A 13,298-nucleotide genomic window follows, 5' to 3' on the forward strand; every position below is an offset into this window, starting at 1 on the left:
TTTTGAGGAACCTCCATACTTATTTCCAGAGTGGTTAAACCAATTTACATTGCCACCAACAGTGTAGTAGGGTTCCCTCTTTATATATTTTTTCCCACACTTTCCATTTCTTTATCTTTAGCTCTGCCCTATAGAAGAATACTTTGAGATGGCCTTACAATTCTTTAATTCAGTACTCGGCAGTATATACTTTTATATAACTGCTTGTACAGTCTTTTAAGCTAAATGTTCTTTTTTTTACTTAGCTTTTTGAGACAGAGTCTCACTATGTAGCCCAAATTAGGCTCAGACTTATGATCTTTCTACTTCAGCCTCATGAGAGCTTGGATTAAAGAATTAAAGCAAACATTCATCTACTTTTTATCTACTTAAAAAATTTCCAAGGACCTTCTATTTCTCAGAGTGATCCATTTTCATGACAACCTGCCCTAGTTATTCTTTACATTTCACTAAAAACAACAGCAAGCCCTTTTTTAAAGTTACCCCTGGTTCTTGAATTAACTTTATTTCATTGGGTTATATCTGCTCTAATTGAGTCTTCCAGGAGATTACATAATAGGCAAGTCTTAAAGCCAGAATTCAAAACCATAGCGATAGCCAGATGCTAGAGCCTCACGCTCTTCAAGAGGCTGAGACCTTAGGATCACTGCTCAAAGCCAGCCCAATAAGGAAAGTCTTTGAGACTCTTATTTCCAATTAATCACCAAAAGACCAGACTTGGAGCTATGACTCAAGTAATGGAATTCTAGCCTTGAGCAAAAATGCTAAGAAATAGCACTCAGGCCTTGAGCTTAAAACCCAGTAATGGCACAAACATAGTATGTCTGAAGTGTTCATTCTTTACCCTTATCACATTTTATTATTTACTTATTTTATTTTTTGCCAGTCCTGGGGCTTGAACTCAGGGTCTGAGTACTGTCCCTGGCTTCTTTTTGCTCAAAGCTTGAGCCACTGCGTCACTTCCAACTTTTTCTGTATATGTGGGACTAAGGAATCAAAGCCAAGGCTTTATGCATGCAAGGCAAGCACTCTTACCGCTAAGTCACCTTCCCAGCCCCTCTTATCACATTTTATAATCACAGAAATCTACTAGACATAACTAGGGACCCCAAAAAAGAGACAGGGATGTACCAAATTAAATATAGAGAAGTGATATTGCATTGTCAAATATACGAAGATGTTGATAGTTTATAATCACTAATTTTTAGTCTTGTTAAGGACTCAATTTGTTTACTAATGAATCACTAATACTGCTTGCATACAGAGCCATCTGATTTACAGTAGGTGCTCATAATAAAGAAAGAATACCAAAACTCATAATATTAGGCTAAGGTCCTTGAACTGCTGTGTCATATTTGCCAAGACATTTTCAGAGTCTGATGTGCTTGTTTGTCAATAAGATGGAAATTGCACTGTGGTTTAGGATGGCCCACTGTTAACACTTCCCTTATATTTAAAATGGGAGGTGTTCCTTTATGTCCAATGCCTCAGACCTCATAGAGGACTGAGTTTCTCCAATCTTCTCACCTTTCTCACCTGATTTAATTTCTCCTTTTTCTTTAACTTCGTGTGTGTGTGTGCATCTACTTACTATGTTATTCACATTTCACACCCCAACTGTAGGATTATTGCATCATAGTTCTTGCCCTCCCTGCTAACACTGTTTTTATGGTTTGGGTTTTTCTTTTTCTTTTTGGTGTATGTGGGACAGAGACCATTCTGGGGCTTGAATTCAGTGATCCTTGAGGTTTTTTGTTTTCTTTTGTTTTTTAATCTCAAGGACAGTGCTCTACTATTTGAGCCACAGCTAAATTGTGCTTTTCATTTGTTTTGTTTTGTTTTCAGTGGTTAATTAGAGATAAGAGTTTCATGGACTTTCTTGCCTTGGTTGGTTTCAAATGGTGATCCTTGAATCTCAGTCTCCTGAGTAGCTTGGGTTGCAGGTTCAAACCACTCTCTAGCTAGCAGGCTTCTGTATGTTTCAAAAGCAAAAAGAGTCGAAACTCAATTATTAAAACAACATAAAGATTTTAGCTCCTAGCAATGATTGAAGAAAAAAAAGTAATCTCAAGTCTTTTCTGGGCAGGAAAGCACAAATAAATCTTGTATTTTTGCTAGTTACAACTCAACTATGGGTTGAGCTGTTTCCTGGTGATTTCAGACTTTCAGGCAATTCCCTCTACATTGACAAGAGAGAAAAGAAGAAAAGTAAACTATTCTTTTCTTTTATTTTAGTGTGTTATGTAAATATATCTAAAAAGGAAGACAAGTGAAGGAAAGTACTGACTTAGAGGGCACTTGACAATGACACCAATCCACTTGGGGCCAGGGCTGCAGTGGCCTCTCCCACCTCTATGAACATCCTGAGCTCTCTGGCCTACCCTGCTCCAAGGGCATTAAAAATCTGTCAACCCTTTCTGTATCTAGATGCTTCCACCTGGGTTCAGCATGGAGCTGTCTTCTTCTAGAAGGTGTCGTCGTAGTTGATCTCTGGCAACAATTAGAATGTAATTTTTCATAGTCACCTCTCTAATAACCATCGGTAATGAAATGTGGAGCCACATCTGTCACTAAGGAGTACAGGGAAAACCTGGATAACTTTTGCTCCATGGCACCCTCGAGACTGGGATACGCTGGAGGTGGTTGCCCTGGAGTGAGGCTTCTGTGTGGTCTGAAGAGGCTCAGCTAGAGCCTTGGTGACCCGTCCCAGAGTTGCCAGGGTTGGGGAGCCAGGGACATGCTCCTCCTGGAGGTGCAAACTACTCTGGTCAAGAGCTCCCGGGTGGGTTTGGTTTTTGTCCGTGGCCTGCCTCTGCCGACGCTGCTTCATGCAAAAGGCCAAGGGTTTTGACCCCCCACTGCCCAGATCGAGGTCACTCTGGGGGCTCTTTAGCCGCCGCCTTCCAGCGATGAAGTCGGGGTGTGTGTGTGTGTGTGTGTGTGTGTGTGTGTGTGTGTGTGTGTGTGTGTGTGTGTGTGTGTGTGTTGTGCAATCCTTCCCCAAAGACCATCCGCACGCCCCCACTTCCACACCCCATAGTGGCCACACACATCCTCAGCGCGCCCGAGCTGGGAAATGGAGGCGTGGGGACAGTGCGGGTTCCACAGTGTGGGTGGCCCCCGCCTGGTGGGGGTGCGCATGGGAACCCGGCGCACACTTACCTTTCCGGAGGGGAACCGCCCCGTCGCGGTGCGGCGAGTGCTGGAGGCGGGGTCCCCTCGCGGAGCTACGGGGCCGGCGGGAGAGGCCGCACCTGAGGAATCCGCCTCCGACCGCCGCCGCCGCCACCGCCGCCGCGCCTCGCTCCGCCCAGTCCCCGAGTGCGCGGCCAGCGCGGCCTGCCACAGAGACTCCAGCCGCCGGCGGCGCTAGCACCTCGGAGGAGGCGGCTGGAGCCAGCGAGCGAGCTAGCGGAGCGCGGCGCTGGCAGCCGGACTGGGGGTGGGGAGAGCAGCCGGCCGAGGCGAGGGACATCACCGGGTCCTCGGCCCTCGCGCTCCGCCAGGGCCAGGTGAGCGGCTTGCGGACACTCGCGGGCGAGGGTGTAGGGAGGCGGGAGGGCGCGAGAGAGGCGAGCTCACGCCCCTGCCAGCCGGGAGCTGCCCTTGGGCGGGCTGGACACCCTTGCCGGCTCCGGCCAGCGCCGCGGCTGACTTTTCCGGGAGTAGCAGAAAGGCGGTGCGGAATTGTACACCTCTGTGTGCGGATGAGTCGGGGTGTGTGGTGACGACCGGGCGTGGGTGGCAACCCACACACCGCACTCGTGTTCCGGACGCCTCGCGCCACCCCGCCCGTGCGACTCAGCCCTTGGGGTCCGCGCTCGGAGGCCAAAGGCCTGTCACCCCGGGCTCTGCTCGCAGCCTTTGTGGCGGGAGCTGGGCCTCCCGGGCATGGGGTGAGGGAGGTGAGGGGCGCGGCGGACGCGGGGAGCACCGGGCAGTGAGGGGACGCGCCCCGGCCGGTGTCGGGAACCCGAGGGAGCGGGTGCGGCGGGGGGGCGGGGGGGGGCGGGAGCCGGTGGACCTCAGGTAGGGAGTCGCGGACAGGAGACGAGGCGGGAGCGGGTGGGCGCAGCTCAGCTTGGGGAAAATTGGGAGCGTCGGAGGTGGCCGGCGGTTGGCTCCGGTGTCTGTGGGTTTCTGACCTCCAGTGGCAAATGTCACTTGGTCCGGAGAGCGCGCGCGTCTGCCAGCCATCGCTTCCATTATTTTTCGGTGAGTGGCCCCGGACCGCTCTTGTTCTGAATGAGACACAAAGGATTGTGTTGACAGCTGACCCTGACATAAGTAGCCCGCGCGGTGAAGGGGTTCCCTGGACGGGTTAGGGTGATGATGGGCGGCTTGTTAAAGTAAATCGATTCACACCGGGCCTGTCCCGAGCTTCATTAAAAAGAAATTCTTAGGATAGATTCGGTGCTTGGGTTTCTTATTTAAAACGAGCCCAAGCAACGTCCCCGAAGGTGATTCATTTGCACAAACAGCTGTTGCCTCCAACCAAGGCAGGCAGATCTTGGAGAAACTCCTCTTTCCAGCGCCTTTCTTTCTTCTATGAACGGAACTGTTACAAAGTCCTTACCCACCCCACCTGGCCCCTGTACCTGGCTGAATAGCTACAAGCCAAATTTCACTGCCTACTCTTTGCACTCTGAGGTTCCTCTTTAGATGAAAAGCCCTATTCAAATCCCATTTCAAAAATTAGACTTTTAAGTATGGAAAAGAGCTTTGCTTTTTCAAAATTACTGTTAAACGAAATGCCCCCTTTAAAAAAAAAACTCATCTTCATTCCTTTTCTTAAGCTTTTGTACTCCAAAACTCTGGGATTCTCTTGTGAATTTTGTAAGTACTGGCTCTTTTTCTTAATGAAAATTTCTGTGAGATTTTGTAAATTGAGATGTTGAAAACTTGGTTTTAAAACACTTTCTCTGAAAATAGTAATAAAATTACATGCACGGGATATGTATTTAAGAGAAAAAAAGAATACTGAAAGTTAAAGAAGTACGGTAAAATGTTCAAATAACAGTGAAGAATATACTGTAAAAATTAAGCTCTCTCTCCTACCCATCCTCCCATGCCCTGCTACTCTGAAGCACAGTTATACATTTCTTTTGTTTTTTTAATTGTACATTTCTTGGATGTATAAACTATTAAAAATGAAAGAACATTATGGAAATCAAAGATGAAAGGAACTGGATATTATTAAGTAAATACCAGATTATATAATAATGTTTATTGTTAGTTTGATATCCACTTGTGGATGGTTTTAGAATCTTTTATCTGGCATAAGGTGGGTACTTAAGAATACTAAAGCAAAAAAAATCTTAGAATTCGTGTTTGGTAGGAAGCAGAACTGTTGAACTTCCCTCCCCTATACCATACCAGTATCTTTACCCCAGATTTTATAGCCTTTGTTGAATATTCCTTCACCTTGGAATGCTATGGAGTAGAATGAGAATGATAGTTTACATTAACTACAGCTTGTTCTGTCCTGCACAGTATATGTGTGAAAACACTGAAAGGCTATGTGTGTTCTCCCATTGACATGATATAGCATAAAAACTGCAGAAGTCAGGACGAATGTGGTGGCCAAGTTTAAGGCATTTGATCAAATCAGGAAATGGGACTTGCTTTTGTTTCCTCTTCAGTTAGATAAAAGGAATTGAGAGGCATAGTTTTGTGTTGTTGTTCTTGTTGTTTTGGTAGTCTTTTTGATGCCCAAATTTGACAAGTAAAATAGTTCTATAGGTTCCTAAGAATGGCCAAGAATAATCTGTTGCACTGTATAATGATTAGACAGTGAGGGAATAAAAAAATTCTGAATGCTGGATTCTTAAAGGGGAGCTTAGAGATGTTTAAAGCACATTTTTGCTTTTGATGATATTACTGGAGAAGAGTTACTGAACTTTCCCATATGTCTGTTTATATTGCTATAGAGGCCAACCCCTAAGGTCTAAACTGACATGGTAGAGTGAATTTTCTTCACAACTGAGGGTACCATTTTTAGAGAAATTTCTCTTCTGGAATGCTTAAAATTTCTTTTTGGTAAAGGGAAATACTGTTTACTTACTTCAAAAACTGACGGTTGACATGAGTTAATTAGTAATTCTCAAAAGTATTCACATTGTGAACATCCATTACAGCTAAGATGTTTTAGTTACTTGTTAAATAGTTATTTGTTATGTACTTAACAAGTAACTATTTCATATAATAGTCTTAGTTAAAAAAACATTCCTAATCTTTGAAACATCTACGATCTGTGAGCTAATGATTCTTGGGTGGATGCAGGAGTTGGGGAGTGATTGCACAGTGTGACAGTAAAAACAATGGACTAATTTTGCTCAGTATTTAGAAACTCAATTAAGGAATTTCAAAAGTACTCTAAATGGTAATTGCAAAAATCATTTATATGAAATTAAGAATAAATCATAGTCATTTAAAAAGCTATTTGATTAGGATGTTAAGAATATAAATTAAAAGGATAAATTTGTGAAGGTACTTACAGTAATCTTGATTTACTGAAAAGCTTGAAAAAAACAAAAAACACAAAGTACCGAACAATAATAAAATTATTCTAAATGATAAGTTTATGTTTTCTAGTTCCATTTTTATATATCTTATATTTTAGATACTTTTTAGTCTGACCATTTGAATAATTTTGTAGTAGTTTTTGCAATAGATGGCTTGTTATTTAGTCCTTCTGTTTTGGTTTTCCTCTTCCTTCTCTTTCCCTTCTCCTTGCTCCTATTTCTTTAACTTTTTCTTATTCTGAACATCCTTAGGATTGTTTCCCTGGAGAGGCAACATAGTGAAGATGTAAATGGCTAAGGTAGGCTATAAATTTGGAGGTTTTGTGTTAAAACCTAACTCTATCTCTTACTGGTAATATTGGAAAAGTAACTTACTTATCTGAACTTGAGCTTTCTGATCTCTGAGATGGTAATTGTACTATCTATAAGATTACTATGATAGTAATTGCTCCCTGCAAAGTTAAAAAACATTAACAAGTTTGGGTGCCAGTGGCTAAAACCTCTAATTTTAGCTACTCTAATTTTTAGTTCCTCAGGAGACTAAGTGTAGAAGGATCAGTGTTTGAAGTCAGCCAAGGCAGAAAAGTTTCAAGACCCTATCTCAAAATAACCGAACCTTCGCAAAAAAAACCAGCAGGATTGGAGGTATGGCTCAAGTGGTAGAATACCAGACCAGCAAGCATGAGTTTCTATATTCCAACTCTAGGACTAAGGGAATAAAAAAGGCAATACCCTCGTGTGTGTGTGTGTGTGTGTGTGTGTGTGTGTGTGTGTGTGTGTGTGTTGTGTGTGTGCACGCACCAGGCCTGGGGCTTGAACTCAGGGCCTAGGTGCTCTCCCCGAGCTTTTTTGCTCAATGCTAGTGTTCTACCACTTGAACCATAGTTTCATTTCAGGTTTTTTGATTAAATAGAGATAATAGTCTCAGGGACTTTTCTGCTTGAGCTGGCTTTTGGAGATCCTTAGATATCAGCTTCCTGAGTAGCTGAGATTGCAAGGGTAAGCCACCAACACCCACCCTCCCCATTTTATTTTACTAAGGAAATCTCCACATTTCTGGTAATTTGAAATAGCTAAATTGTTACTTATTTGCCGTGATTTACATTTCTTGCAGTGAGGATAGTTTTCTCAGGAGAATTGCTATAGTTATCTATATGGATTATGGAGTTATGCCCTCTGACTTTGAGTTCTTAGATAGACATGGTAGTTTAGACTACACAAAAGCATGCCCTTGTACATTCTGGAGTCCTAGCAGCCCTGATATTTTTGGCAAACACAAACTCAACATGGATAACAGCAGCTCTTTGTGCTGTTGAGCCCTAGGAGGGTCCTATTGTGTACTCTTCCTTCCCTCTCATTCTTGACTAACTGGTGATTGCCTCTCCCCCAGGTCCTCATGTGAAATCCCATAGGGACTTCTCTTTTACCCAACTCTGTTTACCCTCACCACCCACCAAAACACAAAGTATTGGCTTCTTTCCTCTCTATTTAGGACAAATATATAGAAAACTCACTATCTTTTCAAGGTGTGAGTTCAGACTTTATTATTTCCCCCTATGCTCTCTGAATATTTTCAACAGTCCTTATAGACCATAGCCATGATTAGTAGAGATTAACATATAATCAACACTTCATAAATGTTGATGTAGCAAACTATATCATGTATTATCTTCTCTGTTTAAGGCATGGTTCTATTTTTTTATGGTACCAGCCTGGAGAAGCAAGCATTGAGTGTGTCCTGTATTGCTATTTGTCTATATTTACCAAGGTTACAAGACTTGCTTATTTTGGCTTTTCTAACTCCCTGAGTGCCTAGAAGATTTTTTTTCATGCTTTTTATTCTGAAAAATGGGATTAACAATTACTGTTCTGGGGCTGGGGATATAGCCTAGTGGCAAGAGTGCCTGCCTCGGATACACAAGGCCCTAAGTTCGATTCCCCAGCACCACATATACAGAAAACGGCCAGAAGCGGCGCTGTGGCTCAAGTGGCAGAGTGCTAGCCTTGAGCGGGAAGAAGCCAGGGACAGGGCTCAGGCCCTGAGTCCAAGGCCCAGGACTGGCCAAAAAAAATAAATAAATTAATTAATAAATAAACAATTACTGTTCTAATCACCAAACTTCTGTATAGGATTGCTGTGATTATAAATATAAAATGAATTAGTAATAGTGGGCTTGATTTAGAAATTTTGTACAAATTGGTAGTATTTTGTCAAAATTGCATATTGTCACACTTTTCTAGAAGTGTCCATATATTTGAGGAAACTTATTTTTATTATGAGATTGCACTTGAATTTGGGGTTAGATACAGACGCTTACATAACACCCAACTCACTGGGTCAAAAACTCTGAGGGGCCTTACCAACCTCATTTTAACAACCCTTTATAATGCTGAATGACTACTCTAAGAAGTAAGAAACTTCCAACAACCTCTAAAAAGTCATTCTATTAATTACTACAAAACAATTTAGAAATATAACCACTTCTATGTTAAACATGGAATGAAGGGTAGCTATTATTATTCATCAGCATTTGTCTTTTGATCTCTCAAAACTTATTTCAGACAAATCTATAAACTCATATGCCTAGATGTGCCAAACAATAATCTGAGTGATGAATCAGGACACTTGTAAATAATGACACATTATTTTATCTTGATGGTGAATTGGTAGACAATAAAGTCTGAAGCTAACTTCACACTTTAATGTGAAGTTAAATCTTGCCATGAATTTTAAAGAAAACAAATGGAGGCTGGGTATAAGTGACTTACACCTATAATCCTAGCTACTGAGGAGGCTGAGGCCCTCAGCATTGAGGTTTAAGACCAGCCCAGGTAGAAAAGTTTGTGCGACTCCACCTCTAAAATAACTAGCAAAAAACTAGGCTGGAGCAAATCTCAAGTGATAGAGTACCAGCTGAGCAAGCAAGCTGGTGCACTGTCCCAAGTTCAAATCCCAATGCTTCCTCCTCTCCACCCTCCCCCTCTACCCTCCCCACCTCCCCCCAAAAAGAGAGAAAAGAGAAAACAAATAGGCCAAACTAGAAAAATTTAAGCTCAAAGCTTCCAAGAATTAAAACAGTAGGGGAGGAAACAATTGAATGAGTGTGATGACAGAAGTAATGCCCCATTTAACATTATTAATTATCAAAAAATGTACATTAAAACTGAACATTTTTCAACTTTCAAATTATGAAGATTTAACAAATAGATAAAATCTACTGGTGGCAGATGAACAAAGAAATGATTTTTGCCATATACCAAGAGTGAAGGCAAATAAGTACATTTTCTTTCTGGAGAACAATGTGGCATCATGTATGACTTTATCAAGACCTGCCCTGTGGCTTTTTGCCACAGGTAGCCATTTAAGGGTTATTTAACTAACATTATCTACAACAAAAGTTTGTATTTATCATTTGTTCTAGTTAAATTTCAGGTGCTCAGTGGTTGCATGTAGCTGGTGGCTATGTAGGATTGTGTAGATACAGAAAATATTAACCACTGAAAAAGTGTCTCTTCTAGAAATTTGTTAGAAGCAATTATTCAAATATGCAGTACATATGCAAAATGTCAATTAAATATTATTTTATAAGAGTAAAAATAATAGAAAAGCGTACACATGATGTTAACAAACAGATTATAGCCTGGCCTGTAATCCTAGCTACTCAGGAGCCTCAGATATGAGGATTGCAGTTTGAAGCCAGCCTACACAGAAACATCCATGAAACTCTTATCTCCACTTACCACCAAAACGCCAGAAGTGGAGGTATTTCAAGTGGCAAAGTACCAGCCTTGGATAAAAAAGCTAAGGGAGAACACCCAGGGTTGGAGTTCAAGCTCTAGTACTGACGTAATAAACAAATAAATAAAATCAGGCAGTGGTATATTTATGAAAATAGTGTGAAATAGTCCAAGTGCAAATATCCCTATTGCAGAATCATTTTACTTATTTAGGTAGATAGCTTAGGTATAAAAAATTACAAAACCAATTTTTCTCTTCTGGAAAATGTATGAATATGATAGTTTTCCCAGATTGATTGTTTCTCTTTTCAGAAGTAGAATTAATTGACTTTCAATTTAAAAAATGAGCCAAATCACTTGACAACTCTCCAAAATCATAAATATTAGCCGGTTCTTGTTAGATATTCATAGGCCTCTCCCTTCTCTCCTCTAAGGTCTATTAAATCAGAATATCTAGAAGGGTCCAGGAATCTTCATTAACATAACAAGCTCTTCACTAGCTAGCTGTTTCTGCTTCCTATCACTTAATCTATGAAGTTGAATTCGTTTTACCTAGACCAGGTTAGATCTCTCTAAACTCTAGCAGGTTCTGTTCTAGGTATAGAGATATCCCGGTGAAGAAAAGTGACAAATAGCCTTTTCTTTATGGGATGAGTAACATATCCTGCCTTTTAGGTAGTGTTACACTAGAAAGGAAAACGAAGCCGAAGGAAGCAATAGAAAGTGAGTTGGGGGCTGTGGTTCTTTGCCAGATGTCAGTGAGAAGTGACACCCGGGTGAAGGAATGAATGAGGTGAAGAACTGAGCCCTGGGAAGCTTTGGGGTTGAGGGACTGCTAGGGAGACAACCAAGAAGTTGTTCAGTGGAGCTGAAAGGGAGAAGCAAGTGAAGGAGGGAGTGAAGGATTAGGTCAGAGGGGCAAAGGAGATCTTCTGACTTCAAAATTCTTTGCTCTCTAGTGGACCAAACTCTTGAAAGACTTCAGCTAATCACTTTGTAAAGAGATCAAACCTCCCCACATTTGCTTTTAAAATATGCATTATTCGTCACTAGACTGATGGGATAAGAATATCTAAGTTCAGACCTACAAATATGGATTTTTATGGACACAAGATCATAAACTAGCTCCTTAAATTTTTTGTTCTGTAAATTCAGCTTTTATAGAGTAGATATTTCAAAAGTTATCACTGCTACTTATATAGGTCACCATATGAAGCAAAGATGTAATTGATATAATTCTCATTGATGTATTACAGTTTTTTAAATTTCCTTTTCTTTATACTGGTCCTAGGGCTTGTTTTTGGAGTCCAGACATTGTCTCAGAACTTTTTTTTTTTCTCAAGCTCCACTTCCAGCTTCTTTGTGCTTATTGAAGATAAGAGTCTCATGGACTTTCCTGCCTGGACTGTTTTCAACCCCAAATCCTCAGATCTCAGCCTCCTGACTACCTAGGATTACAGTATGAGCCACCAGTGCCTGGCTAATTTCCTGTATTGTTTTTAAAGCAATTTAATGGCCATTACTTACAGCAAACGTATATAAACCATCTTTATTAGTATTGGGGATTTGAAGGACTGTTACTCTAATTTGTAACCATACCTGTAATATACCCACAAACAGCCAATATTCCTTTTTTGTTTTCTTAGTGGTAGTGGTTGCTTAAGCTCAGGGCCTCATATGTGCTAGGAAAACACTCTATTGCTTGAGCTATACCCCTGGCTCTTTTTCCTTGTTTTTTGTTTTTTGTTTTATTTTCAGGAAGAATCAGTTAGCCCAGAGGAGCCTCAGACTTCTTCCTTTCTATACCTCCCAAGGAGCTGGGATTACAGACATGACCAACCACACCCAGCTTGTTTGCTAAAATAGAGTCTTGATAATTTTTGCCCATGCTAATCTCAAATCATGATTGTCCCAATTTCTACTTCTTCTAGTGGCTGGAATTACAGGCATCCTTCCATTTTTACTTGGTGTGTTACTGAATTTTACAGGCATGAGTCATAGGTATTTTGTGAATTGCCTAAAGTCACCCAGCCAGTACTGTGTGCTTTCTAGTTTACCATATTGTTTCTAATGTCTTCTCATGCCTTTAATAATAAGTAAGGTAGATAAATTCTATTCTGAGAATATTTTCCCATTTAAAAAAATATTGCATGTGCAGCATTTTGAGAAATTAGATTTTATTATGTTTAGATTTTAAGTCAATTTTTTATTCTATTTTGACAGCCTTAGTCAAGTGTTTTATACTGCTAATTTTCTTTTTTATGGGGTAAGAGTTTCCCTCTCTCTTTCCCTCTCTCTTTCTGTCCTTCTTTCCTTCTTCCCTCCTTTTTGTTCTTCTCTTCTCTTTTCTTCCCTTCCCCCTCCTTTCTTTCCTTCCTTCCTTTCTGTCTTTTGGCAGTACTGGGAGATTGAATTTAGGGCCTTACGCTTGCTAGTCTTGCAATCTCACTTGGCATTTTTCACTCAAGGTTAGTGCTCTACTACTTAAGACACAGCTTCACTTCTGGCTTTTTTGGTGGTTAGTTGGAGATAAGAGTCTCACAGACTTTTCCTAGGCTGGCTTTGACCCTGATCCTCAGATCTCAGCTTCCTGGGTAGCTATGATTAGAGGAGTGAGCCATCTGCTCCAGCCATACATCATTTCTAATTGTTACAACAGCCCTGTAAAATAGGCATTATTATTTTCATTTTTTATAGCTAGGAAAATTCAAGCTCAGAAAGATTTGAGTAAATTCCATAAGCGCCCCTATGTGGGAAGGCAGAATTCAACCTAAAACCAGTGGATTTCAAAGCTACTATTCTGTCCTCCAGGCTATATTCTAATACACTGTAAGATCAGCATATCAGGAATTGTGTCTTTAAATGATTTATATTACCCAGAAAGATTACTTGTGGCAAATGTTTCTACCATTGCTGAAGGTGGTATAGGTAGGTGATAAAAGGCATATTAATTCTTCTGAAATTAATTCAGTCTATCTGGGAAGTAGACTCTACAAGACTGTATGATGGTGGGTGTGGAATGGTTTCTGTGGTATT

General features: G+C 41.0%; 1 protein-coding gene across 3 annotated transcripts in view; it reads left to right on the forward strand.

The window, feature by feature from the left end:
- The first annotated feature begins 3,411 nt into the window (after positions 1-3,411).
- Greb1l (GREB1 like retinoic acid receptor coactivator) overlaps positions 3,412-13,298 on the forward strand; it is a 245,621-nt gene continuing 235,734 nt past the window's right edge. The window contains exon 1 of one of the 3 annotated variants that reach the window (XM_048363113.1): positions 3,412-3,512. The gene's annotated coding sequence lies outside the window, so the exon portion shown is untranslated. Of the gene's footprint in view, positions 3,513-4,014; positions 4,216-13,298 lie in introns of those variants that run through there. The other 2 variants (XM_048363116.1, XM_048363115.1) reach the window with 2 other exon arrangements.

The sequence above is a fragment of the Perognathus longimembris genome, chromosome 15 (genome assembly GCF_023159225.1).
Source record: "Perognathus longimembris pacificus isolate PPM17 chromosome 15, ASM2315922v1, whole genome shotgun sequence".
NCBI lineage: Eukaryota > Metazoa > Chordata > Mammalia > Rodentia > Heteromyidae > Perognathus > Perognathus longimembris.